At 44.0% G+C, this 13,099-nt stretch overlaps 1 long non-coding RNA gene across 1 annotated transcript in view; it reads left to right on the forward strand.

Annotated features, from left to right (window-relative positions):
• Nucleotides 1-452: 452 nt before the first annotated feature.
• The window catches only part of LOC120638817, an 86,295-nt gene continuing 73,648 nt past the window's right edge, over nucleotides 453-13,099 (forward strand). Inside the window, exon 1 of the long non-coding RNA XR_005660791.1 lies at nucleotides 453-651. This is a non-coding gene — a long non-coding RNA (uncharacterized LOC120638817). The remainder of the gene's footprint in view (nucleotides 652-13,099) is intronic.

The raw sequence follows: 13,099 nt of genomic DNA on the forward strand, positions 1-13,099 counted from the left end.
ATCCTGGCTTCGCCACTTGCCTGCTGTGTGATCTTGGGTTAGTCACTTCAGTTTCTCTGCCTCAGTTCCCTCATCTGCTTAAATACCCGTTCTCTCTCCTGCTTAGATTCTGAGCCCCACGTGGGACCTGATGATCTTGTTTCTACCCGAGTACTCAGTACGGTCCTTGACGCATATTAAGTGCTTAACAAATACAACAGTCATTACCGTTATTTATTGAGACCCGAACTCTGTATTGAACACTGAACTAAGGCACTGCTCCTGGTCTTACAAAAACCTCATCACACAGGATAACCGACCGGATTCTCACTTATTAGAGTAGAGGCTTTTCGCTGATACTTGCTCATAGGTGCTTCCTGTTTTTTTTAACACTTTGCCCACCCAACACAAACCCGGTTTTTACTCTGCAGAGAGCGAGGTCACAGGAAACTCACTGCAAACTCAGGCAGTGGCTTCCACCCTCGGCGAGGGGACTGGATCCAGAGGGCATCCCCCCGGCCCCCCTACCTCTGGCCAGTGGACCCCAAAGACTTAGCCCGGAAACACCAAGGCTGAAGGAGAGAGAAACCTTCCGGTAAGGGAGACACCCTGACGTCCAACATGGTTGAGGTGTGATGGAACGCCAAGAGACTTCTTCCTCAATTTGCTCTGGTGAGTTCAACAGGAGAGATGGTTTGAAGAGGGGGGCGGGGGGGGGGGGCTCCTGCCATGATTTTAGGACAGGGATTAAAGAAGCAGTGTGGCCTAGTGGATAGAGGACAGGTCAGGAGTCGGAAGGACCTGGGTGCTAATCCCAGCTCCATCACTCATCTGCTGTGTGACCTGTGGCTAGTCACCTCACTTCTCTGGGCCTCAGTTACCTCATCTGTAAATTGGGGATTTGAGACTGGGAGTCCCATGTGGGACAGGGACTGGGCCCAACCCGATTTGCTTGAATCCACCCCAGTGCTTCGTACAGTGCCTTGCATATAGTAAGTGCATAACAAATGCCATTATCATTATTATCATTTTCTGTTACCTCATCTGTAAAATGAGGATTTAGACTGTGGGTCCCATGTGGGTCAGGGCCTGGGTCCATCCTTGATTTACCTTGTATCTACCCCAGAGTTTAGAACAGTGTCTGGCACATAGTAAGTCTTTAACAAATACCATTTTAAAAAAAGTGAAAACGGTTGGCTGATGAGTTGTTTCCATCGGTGCCAACCGGAAGCGTGAAGGGAAAGCATCGGGGAGCACCGGAACTTGGAAAAATCAGGTCGGGGCTGGGGGCGTCAGCTGGCAATTCCAGATGGCTGACTCACTGTAAGTGGGTTTAGGGAAATTTCTCAGGCAAATGACAACAGGAGCAGTTTGACTCTGTCCCGGAGGTTTGAGAACTACAAGTCACAGAGGAGAACCGAATAACCCAAACAGAACATGAAATCCAAAGTCAACCTAAGGCTAAGGTGATAGCAGCAGCAGCAGTAGGAGAAGTAGTAGGAGCAGTGATGATGGTATTTGTTAAGCGCTTACTATGTACCAGGCACTGTACTAAGCGCTGGGGTGGATACAAGCAAATTGAGTTGGATTTAGTTCCTGTCCCGTGTGGGGCTCAGAGTCTCAATCCCCATTTGACCGATGAGGGAACTGAGGCCCCCAAAAGTGAAGTGACTTGTCCAAGGTCACACGGCAGGCAAGGGGTGGAGCCGGGATTAGGACCCTTGACCTTCCGACTCTCAGGCCCAGGCTCTTTCCGTTATGTCATGCTGCCTCTACTAGTACTAGCAGCAGCAGTAAGAGTGGGAAAAAAACATGGTGGAGAGACCAAGGCAACTAGCAGTATATCCATGGACTCAGTCAGTCACTCCTGCCACGGTGCTAAGTGTCTAGTACAGTGCTCTGCATGCAGTAAGTGCTCAATAAATAATCAGTCATTAGTGGTATAGATTGTTGGAAGGTACATCCAGTTCCTCTAGACTGTAAGCTCACTGAGAGCCAGGAATGTGACCGTTTACTGTTGTATTGTACTCTCTCAACCGCTTAGTACAATGCTCTGCCCACAGTAAGCGCTTAATCAATCCGATCGAATGAATGAATGCAACAGAGTTGGCAGACTGTGGTATTTACTGAGCAGCTACTGTGTGCAGAGGGGACAAAGTACTTAGAATACACTAGAAGCGAAAGACTTGGTCCCTGCCTTCAAGGAGATTATAATCTATGATGTTGTCGGGCAGACGTAAATGCTTTAGAAGTAGATGAAGCAAAAAGAAGGATGGGTAGAAGTACATAAATATGTCTGGATGAAAAAGAATAATCCAAACGGACATTTGCTTAGGCACTGATATTTAAGTGCAGATGATGATTTTATAAATTCATAAATGCTAAGGGTGGGTGTTGGATTGACGGCACTGAGAATGTTGGGAACTAAATCAGGGAAGGCTTCTTGGTGGGGGTGATATTTTAGGAAGACTTTGCGGATAGAGCACGGTCTAGTAGGATTTGAAGGAGGAAGGAGTTGAGTGGCAGGGAACAGTGTGAGCAAAGGGCCGAAGGAAGGAGAATTTAGGGTGAGCTGGGAAGAAGAGAAGAGCGTGAGCTTGAGACCAGTTGATAGAGAACCAATATATAAAATGGAGAAAGATAGCGCAAAGCCATGAATCCAAAACTTTACCAACAAAATTCTCAAAGTTTGACTCTGGGCTTTGGAGAACGAGAAGCAACTGATCCTAAAACCACTAATGATAGTAATTATGGCATTTGTGAGGAACGTACTACATGCCAAGCACCGTACTGAATACTAAGGTAGTTCCAAAATGATCAGTAGGAGGGAGTGGCGGAGGGAGGGCTGAATAATCAGTCCTGTCTCAAATGGGACTCACAGTGGGGAAGCAGCGTGGCTCAGTGGAAAGAGCCTGGGCTTCGGAGTCAGAGGTCATGAGTTCAACTCCCGGCTCTGCCACTTGTCAGCTGTGTGACTGTGGGCAAGTCACTTAACATCTCTGTGCCTCAGTTACCTCATCTGTAAAATGGGGATTAACTGTGAGCCTCACGTGGGACAACCTGATTACCCTGTATCTACCCCAGCGCTTAGAACAGTGCTCTGCATATAGTAAGCGCTTAACAAATACCAGCATTATTATTATTATTAGGAGAGAGAACAGGTTTTGAATCCCATTTTACAGTTGAGGATACTGAGGAGTTACTTGAGTTACCCAAGGTCTCACAGCAGGAGAGTGGAGGAACCAGGATTAGAACCCAGGTCCCCTGACTCTAAGGCAAAGTGCTCTTTCTGCTAGGCCACATTGGTTCTCCAGTATATCAGTGGCATTTTGTAATGAAACCATTGGACAAAACAACTAGGCTTTCATTGCTTCTGTCTCTGGTCCAATATTGAACATGTTACCGAACGCTCTTATGGCCACTGACAAAATATCCTTGCTGAGTGTCCTTCCTCAGATATTTTCTTCCTCCCAGTTTTCATGGCTCATCTGTGGCCTGGCGTTCATATGGACCTGGTTAACAGAGTAGAAAGCCATTTTTGTTGTCTTGGACTTCATTAATTGAGCCATGATGCCTCCTAGTGCTTGGAGGCCACAGTTTCCTCTTGCCACTTAATACCAATAACAACAATAATAATCATAATAATAATAATAGTGAAGATACTTGTTAAGTGCTTACTGTGTGTCACTGTTCTAAACGCTGGGGTAGATACAGGTTAATCAGGTAGGACACAGTCCCTATCCCACATGGATCTCATACTTTTAATCTCCATTTTATACATTTTATATGAGATAACTGAGGCCCAAAAAAGTGAAATGACTTGCCCGAGGTCACAAAAAAGACATGTGGCAGAGCTGGGATTAGAATAATAATAATAATTGTGGTATTTTTTAAGCGCTTCCTGGGTGCCAGGCACTGTACTTAGCGTTGGGGTGGATACAAGCAAATTGGGTTGGACATAATCCCTGTCCCATATGAGGCTCACAGTCTCAATCCCCATTTTAGAGATGAGGTAACTGAGGCCCAGAGAAGTAAAGTGACTTGCCCAAGGTCACACAGCAGACAAGTAGCAGAGTCAGGATTAGAAACCCATGACCTTCTGACTTCCAGGACTGTGATCTTTTTGTCCCATAAGCATTTAGGGGTGGGGTGGAGGTGGGAGTAAGGGAACCAGATTTTCCTGAGTTCCAAGTGGAAGAGATAGGCTTCATTCATTCATTCATTCATTCAATCAATCATATTTATTGAGTGCTTACTGTGCAGAGCACTGTACTAAGCGCTTGGGAAAGGACACTATGAAAGAGTTGGTAGACACATGCCTTGCCCACGATGAGCTTGCGATGAGAGGGGGAGACAGAAATAGAAATAAATTATGTATATGGACATAAGTGCTGTGGAGCTGGGGGGGGGCTGGTGGTGGTGAATAAAAAGGGAATAAATCAGGATGGCAAAGAAGAGAGTGGGAGAAGAGGAAAGGAACGCTTAGTCAGGGAAGGTCTCTTGGAGGAGATGTGCCTTCAATAAGGCTTTGAAGCCAGGGAAAGTGATGGGGTGAGTTGTGATCATTTCATCATGATGCACCACGCATGTTGTCACCATATAGTACCATATGTGACATCACGTGTGTCACAGGTCAACCCCAAGTCCCAGTTTTGGTTAATCCATTCATTCATTCCCTCAAGCATATTAATTGAGGGTTTATTGTATGCAGAGCACTGTACTAAGCACTTGGGAAAGGACAATACAACAATAAAGAGAGACATTCCATGGCCACATTTTTAGTCCTGTAAGACCTAAAGGGGGACCCCTGAATCCATGTGAGCCGAAGATGGAGTGAGTAACGGAGAGGTGATTATTTCATCCCATATGTTGTCATCATGATGCATCACTTATGCATCACCATATGTGACATCATGTGCATTCATTCAATTGTATTTATTGAGTGCTTACCGTGTGCAAAGCACTGTACTAAGCTCTTGTACAATAGGACAGTAAACAGACACATTCCCTGCCCACCATAAGCTTACAATCTAGAGGGGGAGACGTGTCACCTGTGGATTCCAGTTTGGTTAATCTGGCCCTGCTCTTCTCAGTTCTGTAGGACTTAAAGAGAAGCCCCTGAACAATAAAACCAGGCGAGCTTCCTGAAAGGGTAGGTAGGAAGCGAGAAGAGAAGGGGACCTAATGCAGGGCATCAATAGTTTAGGGGTGAAGCTGCAGAAGGACTCCTTGAAGGCAGGGATTCATTCATTCAATCGTATTTATTGAGCGCTTACTATGTGCATAGCACTGTACTAAACACTTGGAAAGTACAATTCAGGAACAGTAGAGACAATCCCTACCCAACAACAGGTTCACAGACTAGAAAGGGGGAGACACAACAAAGCAAAGCAGGTAAATAGGCATCAATAGCATCAACATAAATAAATAGAATTATAGATATAACACATCATTAATAAAATTAATATAATAATAAATCTGTACGTATGTACACAAGTGCTGTGGGGTGGGGAGGAGGGTAGAGCAGAGGGAAGGAGTCGGAGCGATAGGGAGGGGAAGATGGTGCATTGGCCTCTCCCAGGTGCTTAGTACAGTGCTCTGCACACAGAAAGTTCTCAATAAATACTCTTGATTGATCGATAGAGGAGCTGGTGAATGCCATGGAGAAGGAGCAAGCAGAGAGGTAGGAGGAGAACCGTGTCAGCAAAACTGAAGTCTAAAAGCGTTTCAAGGAAAAAAGGGGTGTCCAACCCACCTGAGCATTCAAAGGGGATTAGAACGGGACTTAGCTCTAAGAAAGTCATTGGTGATCTTAGAGACAGTAGTCTTGGTGGAGTGATAAGGTTGAAAGCCTGATTAAAGTAAAGACAGTGGATGTATAGAATCCATTCCAAGAGTCTAGACTGGAATGGGAGCAAGGAGATAGGTAATAGATTATTATTATTATACTTAAGTGCTTGCTATGTGACAAGCACTCTTCTAAGCACTGGCACACAGACAAATTTATCAGGTTGGACACAGTCCCTGTCCAACATGGGACTCACAGTCTAAGTGGGAAGGAGTAGGATTGAATTCCCTCTTTCCAGAAGAGATAACTGAAGCACAGAGAAGTGAAGTGACTTGCCCAAGGTCACACAGCAGGTACGTGGCAGAACCGGGATTAGAACCCAAGTCCTCCGGCTCCCAGGGCTGTGCTCTTTTCACTAGACTAGGCTGCTTCTCTTGACAGAGAGGAGTGTGGGATGGAGAGAGGAATTTTTCTGTTTGGGGCAGGCTGAAGCTCGTATAATATCAGAAGGAAAAGGAGCCGTCAAAGAGTGTGTGAGGTAGAAGGCAGCCGTGAGGGGGAGGAGAGTGAAAGGAAAGGAACATCAGTTGTGTCAGCTTTATGGCCCGTGTTTTCTTTTTTTGAGCATTTGAAACATTTTAAACAGTCAGTATTTAATTTCACATAAGTCTCGTTTAATCGGTTTCGAAATGTTAGCGTACCTGACTGCTTTGCAATCCTCAGGAATCACTAATCTGTTCTCTGGATATTTCTGAAAGCAGAATCTAATTTACAGAGGTATTGAGATTTAAATTTAGATGGAAGAAGGTAAAAATTGCTCCTGCAAATTAAAACTTTTTTGAGACTGAGCCATTTTGAAGATGTAGAAAACCTTGGTTAATTTTCTTTCTTATATTCTTCTTTGATCTTTGGTAATTTAAGCAAAAGCAAAAGACTCAGCATGCTGTTACCAAATTGATCTATCTAATCTTTCTTGAAATAGGGATCCAAAAATCAAACTCATTTTATTTTTTAAATTCTAATTTGCCTTCTTCCTTAGGAAGCGAAAGAGATGTCAGAACTCTTCAGGAAAGAAGACAGCGGATCGCTATTTCAAATAAGCATCTACACTAGAGTATTTGTCTGAATTTAGCTCTGAAGATTTTCCTCTTTGAAACTTTTTAGCACAGGAGAACTTCCTTCCATCTTAGAAATCAATCAATCAATGATATTTTTTAAAATGGTAATTGTTAAGTGCTTTCTATGTGCCAAGCACTGTTCTCAACACTGAGCTAGATACAAACTAATCAAGTTGGACCAGTCCATGTCCCACGTGGGGTTTATGGTTTTAATCCACATTTTGCAGATGAGGTAACTGAGGCACAGAGGAGTGAACTGACTTACCCAAGGCCACACAGCAGTCAAGTGGTGGACCCGGCATTAGAACCCAAGTCCTTCTGACTCCAAGCCTGTGCTCTATCTACTAGGCCATGCTGCTTCTCTCTTATTGAGCTTTTACTGTGTGCAGAGCACTGTACTAAGCCCTTGGGAGAGTACAATACAACAGAGTTGGTGGACAAGTTCCCTGCCCACATTGAGCTTACAGTTTATAGGGGGAGACAGACAACAGAAATAAATAAGATATGGATATGTACGGAAATGCTGTGGGGATGAGAGAAAGGTGAATATCAAGGGCATAGATTATGCAGAAGGGAGAGGGAGTAGGGGAATAGAAGAGATGGAACCTTTATTAACCTAATTAGGGTTTGAAGGTGGGGAAAGTGAGAGTCTGTCGTAAATGGAAGGGGAGGATGTGGGAAAGGGGTCGGCGGCCGAGAAAGATGAGATCAGGGCACAGTGAGCAAGCTGGCGCTAGCGGAGTGAAGTGTGTGGGCTGGGCTGTAGAAGGAGATCAGTACACGATATGCAAATCCCCAGGACATTCTTTTCCAGAGAGGCTTTAGAAAAACAGTGGGAGGAAATTTTAAAGTAAATGCATTAGTATACTGCATTTGGTTTTTCCAAAGTACTTTCCCATCTGTTATCTCGTGTTTTCACAACATCCCTCTGAGGTAGGGAGAGGCAGGAATTATTATCGTCCCTCTGACAAATGAAGACTTCGACCTGGGGTTAATTTAGGGGCCTGGGAATCACAAGGACAACAATTTTTTCATTCTACACTGTAAACTCCTCTAGACTGTAAGTTCCTCGAGATTGTAAAGTCTTTAAGACTGTAAGCTCCTCAAAACTGTAAGCTCCTCTAGACTGTAAACTCCTCTAGACTGTAATCTTGTTATGGGCAGGGAATGTGTCTATCAACGCTGTTATAGTGTATTCTTCCAAGTGCTTGGTGTAATGGATAGAGCACTGGCCTTGGAGTCAGAAGGTCATGGATTCTAATCCTGCCTCTGCCACTTGTCTGCTGTGTGACCTTGGACAAGTCACTTCACTTCTCTGTGCCAGAGTTACCTCATCTGTAAAATGGGGATTGAGACTGAGAGCCCCACATGGGGCAGGGACCGTGTCCAACCAGATTTGCTTGTATCCACCCCAGTGCCCCACACATAGTAAGCACTTAAATACCATAATTATTATTATTTTTACTCTGCACACAGTTAGTGCTTAATAAATACATACTCTGCACACAAGAAGTGCTCAAGAAATACAACTGATTGATTATTCTTTTTTGCCAAAGAATCGAAGGACTGAAGAATGAAGTTCATCATTGCTAATGTGTTTCTGTACCCTGATATTGCTTCTTTGAGGTCCCCTTGACACTAAAGTGATTTTCTCCTTTCTCCTGGAACCAAGGAAGATAAACATCTGCCAAGGCCATGGTTCCAGGCTTCAAGCTCTCCACGAGCCCAAACACTCTGCATTTTATTAAAAGTCCCCACTGAACATCTCCATTAAAATTTTTTATAGCATTTATTAAATATAATACTACACTGAGTGCTGGGGTAGATTCAAAGATAATCAGGTTGCACACAGTCTGTGTACCACATGGGGCTCAAAATTTTAATCTCCACTTTACAGATGCAGCGTGGCTCAGTGGAAAGAGCACGGGCTTTGGAGTCAGGGGTCATGAGTTCGAATCCCAGCTCTGCCACTTGTCAGCTATGTGACTGTGGGCAAGTCACTTAACTTCTCTGTGCCTCAGTTCCCTCGTCTGTAAAATGGGGATTAAGACTGTGAGCCCCACGTGGGACAACCTGATTCCCCTGTGTCTACCCCAGCGCTTAGAACAGTGCTCGGCACATAGTAAGCGCTTAACAAATACCAACATTATTATTAGATGAGGGAACTGAGGCACAGAGAAGTGAAGTGGCTTGCCTAAGGTTACACAGCAGACCAGCGGCCAAGCAGATATTAGAACCCAGGTCCTTTTGACTCAAGGGGCCTGTACCGTTTCCATTAGGCCACGCCGGTTATTTTGCACTGTTGTAAGCATGAGGATGAGTTCGAGGTAATCCGGTTGGACACGATCTATGTCTCACCTGGGGCTCACAGCCGTTATCCCCATTCTACAGATGAGGCAACCGAGGCACGGAGAAGCTCAGTGTTTTGCCACTTACTAGCTAGGAAGTTGAGCTAGGAAGGTTAGCTCATCTTGTGTGAAAGAAAAACATAGATCTAGCTCTGGCCTGACTTTGCAAAACCTCACAAAGAATGCATGAAGTCTCAGCCATTCAAAAGCCCATGATTTGGTCATCTGTAAAGAAGTAGTGCAGCTCAGTGGAAAGAGCACGGGCCTGGGAGTAAGAAGACTGGGAGTAAGAAAACAGCCTTCTTTTCTGTTCCTCAGTTTCTCATCTGTAAAATGGGGATTTAATATCTGTTCTCCCTCCCACTTACTTGAGCCCCATGTGGGACAGGGACCGTGTCTGACTTGATTATTTTGTATCTATCTCAGTAGCTGGTTCTCAGTAAGTGCTTAACAAATACCACTTGGATCTGTGACCTTTGGACATTTGATATTTGCCCGCCTTTAATGCCCCTGCACTTATCTACAAATTATATATTATGAATTATTTATATTAATGCCTGTCTCTCCCTCTGGACTGTAAGCTGATTTTGGGCAGGAAATGTACCTAGCAACTCTGTTACATTGTTTACTGTATTTGCCCAAGTATTTAGTACTGCGCTCTGCCCACAGTTAGCTCTCAGTAAATACAATTGATTGATTGATTGATTGCTGGATAATGTCTGTCTTCCCATCTAGACTGCAAGCTTGTGGTAAATACTTCTCCCAACTCTGTTATACTCTCCCAGGCCTTTAGTACAGTGTCCTGCAAACAGTAAGTGCTCAATAAATACCACTGATGATTGGTAGATCACAATTATTGTTATTAAAATGCTCAGTTTGGAAGAAATATTTTCTAAACACTGTGGGTCTCCTCCTTTTTCCACTAGAGGGCACAAGGCGCCAGGGAATGGAACTGGTCACTCCTGCCCCTGAGCAGGGCAGAGGAGGATGAGTGACAGGTGGCTGTCTTCATTCATTCATTCATTCAGCCCTATTTATTGAGCGCTTACTGTGCACAAAGCACTGTTCTAAGCCCCTGGGAGAGTACAGTATAGCAACAGACCCAATCTCTGTCTTCACCGGAGTGCAATATATCACCTAAGGGGAGGACGTTCAGCGGTGAAATTATTATTTTAACAGAAGGTTGCATCTATATTTGTCTGCATCGTGGCCTAGTGGAAGAGCACAGGCCTGGCAAAGCCTCATTGAAGGTGCATCTCCTCCGAGAGGCCTTCCCTGACTTTTCCTTGTCTTCCACTCCCTTCTCCATCACCCTGACTTGCTCTCTTTATTCATCCCCCCTCCCCAGCCCCACAGAATTATTGTGCCGATCTATCATTTTTTTATTTCTATTAACCTCTAGACTGTAAGCTAGTTGTGGGCAGGAAATGTATCCATTTACTGTTATATTGTACTCTCCCAAGTGTGAGAAGCAGCATGGCGCAGTGGAAAGAGCACGGGCTTTGGAGTCAGGGCTCATGAGTTCGAATCCCAGCTCTGCCACTTGTCAGCTGTGTGACTGTGGGCAAGTCACTTAACTTCTCTGTGTCTCAGTTCCCTCATCTGTAAAATGGGGATTAAGACTGTGAGCCCCACGTGGGACAACCTGATTCCCCTGTGTCTATCCCAGCGCTTAGAACAGTGCTCTGCACATAGTAAGTGCTTAACAAATACCAACATTATTATTATTACAGTGTTCTGCACACAGTAAGTGCTCAAGAAATATGAGTGATTGACTGAGAGGATCTGGGTTCTAATCCTGGCTCTGACACTTGTCTGCCATGTGACCTTGGTTGGGCAAGATACATAATTTCTCTGTGTCTCAGTTACCTCATCAATCAATCACTGGTATTTATTGAGCATTTAGTACTATGTGCAGAGCATTGTACTAAGCACTCGGGAGAGTACAGTAGACACAATTAGCAGTCACATTCCCTGCCCATAATGAGTTTATCTCATCTGCAAAATGGGGATTAAGATTGTGAACTCTATGTGGGACAGGGGTGTGTCTAACCCAATTATCCTGGATCTACCCAGTGCTTAGTACAGTGCCTGCAATAATAAGCGCTTAATACACACCATTCTAAAAAATAGAAGTTTTGCAACTAAGGAGAGTGGCTCGAAAATTCTGCTCCCATCTTTGAATCCCAACACTGCAATTTCGCATGTATGTGTCAGAGATGGGGTTCTGTTAGGTGGCTTGGTTATCTAGCAGTATGCCACAACCTTCACCAGACAGTGAAGCCCCCCCCCCCAAAAAAATGATAGCAAACTTGACCCTCTCCCACTCACACTAGCATTTTTAATAATAATGGAAGTATTTGTTATGTGCTTACTATGTGCTCAGCACTGGGATAGACTCGGTACCTGCCTTGGTACCAGGGCTTATATTCTAAGGAAGAGGCAGAACAGGTATTTAGTTCCCATTGTACAGATGAGGAAACTGAGGCACCACAAAGTGAAGTGGCTTGTTCAGGGTCACATAGGCAAGTGGGAGTACCAGGATTTGAATCTAGGTCCTCTGACTCCCCAGCTTGTGCTCTTTTCACTAGCCATACCCCTTCTCCATATTCTTCATCCATATTTATATCTACTCTCCCCTAGCCTGTCTGGCTCATTATTCCAGTCGAGATGTTTGGTCTTGCTCAAGGTCCGATAGGCACAGGCTTCCTGATATTAATAATAATTAATAATTATGGTGCTTGTTAAGTGTTTACTGCATGTCAAGCACTTTTCACATAATACTGATTGCGTTCGCGAGCGTGAGCACCATTGGGAGAGATATTTTGAAGCAGTAGATGAAGTGTTTTGCTTCGATTCAATTTCCGTTTTGTATTTTCTAGGTATCCATTAAAACTAGCAATCAAATGGACCCAAGATTCTTAAAACATAATAGCAGAGACATCTAACCCTAAAAAGCAAAATGAATTGAGGAGAGATTGGTTACTTTCTAAAAGGATCTGTAAAATTGCTTTCAGTAATGGGTGAGAGCTTTCCAATCATAAATAACGGATATACTAGAAGAAAAGACAACCAGGTTTCTTAAGTTGAGACCCCTCTACTAGCATTTTTACTCAGAAACATATTAAGGAACAATCATCCCCAAACTTTAATGATGCTACAAAATCTGGGCTGATAGAACTGTGGCGCCTTGAAATCATTTAGATTTTCCCTTGAGATGCAGTAATGAGTCATGGTATCAATGAAATTACTAAAAAGTAGCAGCAGTCGCTGCTGAATCACTCACAAATGCAGCAATATCTTTGTCTTATTACCAAATGTGAGTTTATGAGTGCAATTTAAACTATCCCGTTGTCGAACCATGGATTAATGAAAAACGTTTCAGGGAAAAGCAAATGGTGAGTAGGACTGCATGTAAAGATGTAAAAAGGTATACGTATAAAGTGTAATCACCTCGAGCTTGAGGTTGGAGTGAGGCAGTCCAGAAAACAAAAAGCAGGAGAAATGCAAAAGTAGGAACTGGAAAGGAAAAACAGTGGCAACAGCAAAAAAATTGCTAACTGAGCGCGTAGCTGAATGTGTTTTAATGGTAGGTTTAGCTATAAAGACTAAAGAATTATCACCCTCCCACCAGGCATACCATCCTAATGCTAATAATTGTGGATTTTTGTTCAGCCAAGCACTGTATTAAAGCGATGGGTTAGGTAGAAGATCCTCCGGTCTGTAAGCTCCACTAGATGGTAAGCTCGTTGTGGGCAGAGAATGTGTCTGTTTATTGTTGTATTGTACTCTTCCAAGTGGTTAGTACAGTACTCCGAACAAAGAAAGTGCTCGGTAAATACGATTGAATGAATGAATTGATTAAT

Source organism: Ornithorhynchus anatinus, chromosome 14 (assembly GCF_004115215.2).
Source record: "Ornithorhynchus anatinus isolate Pmale09 chromosome 14, mOrnAna1.pri.v4, whole genome shotgun sequence".
In the NCBI taxonomy this organism is placed as follows: domain Eukaryota; kingdom Metazoa; phylum Chordata; class Mammalia; order Monotremata; family Ornithorhynchidae; genus Ornithorhynchus; species Ornithorhynchus anatinus.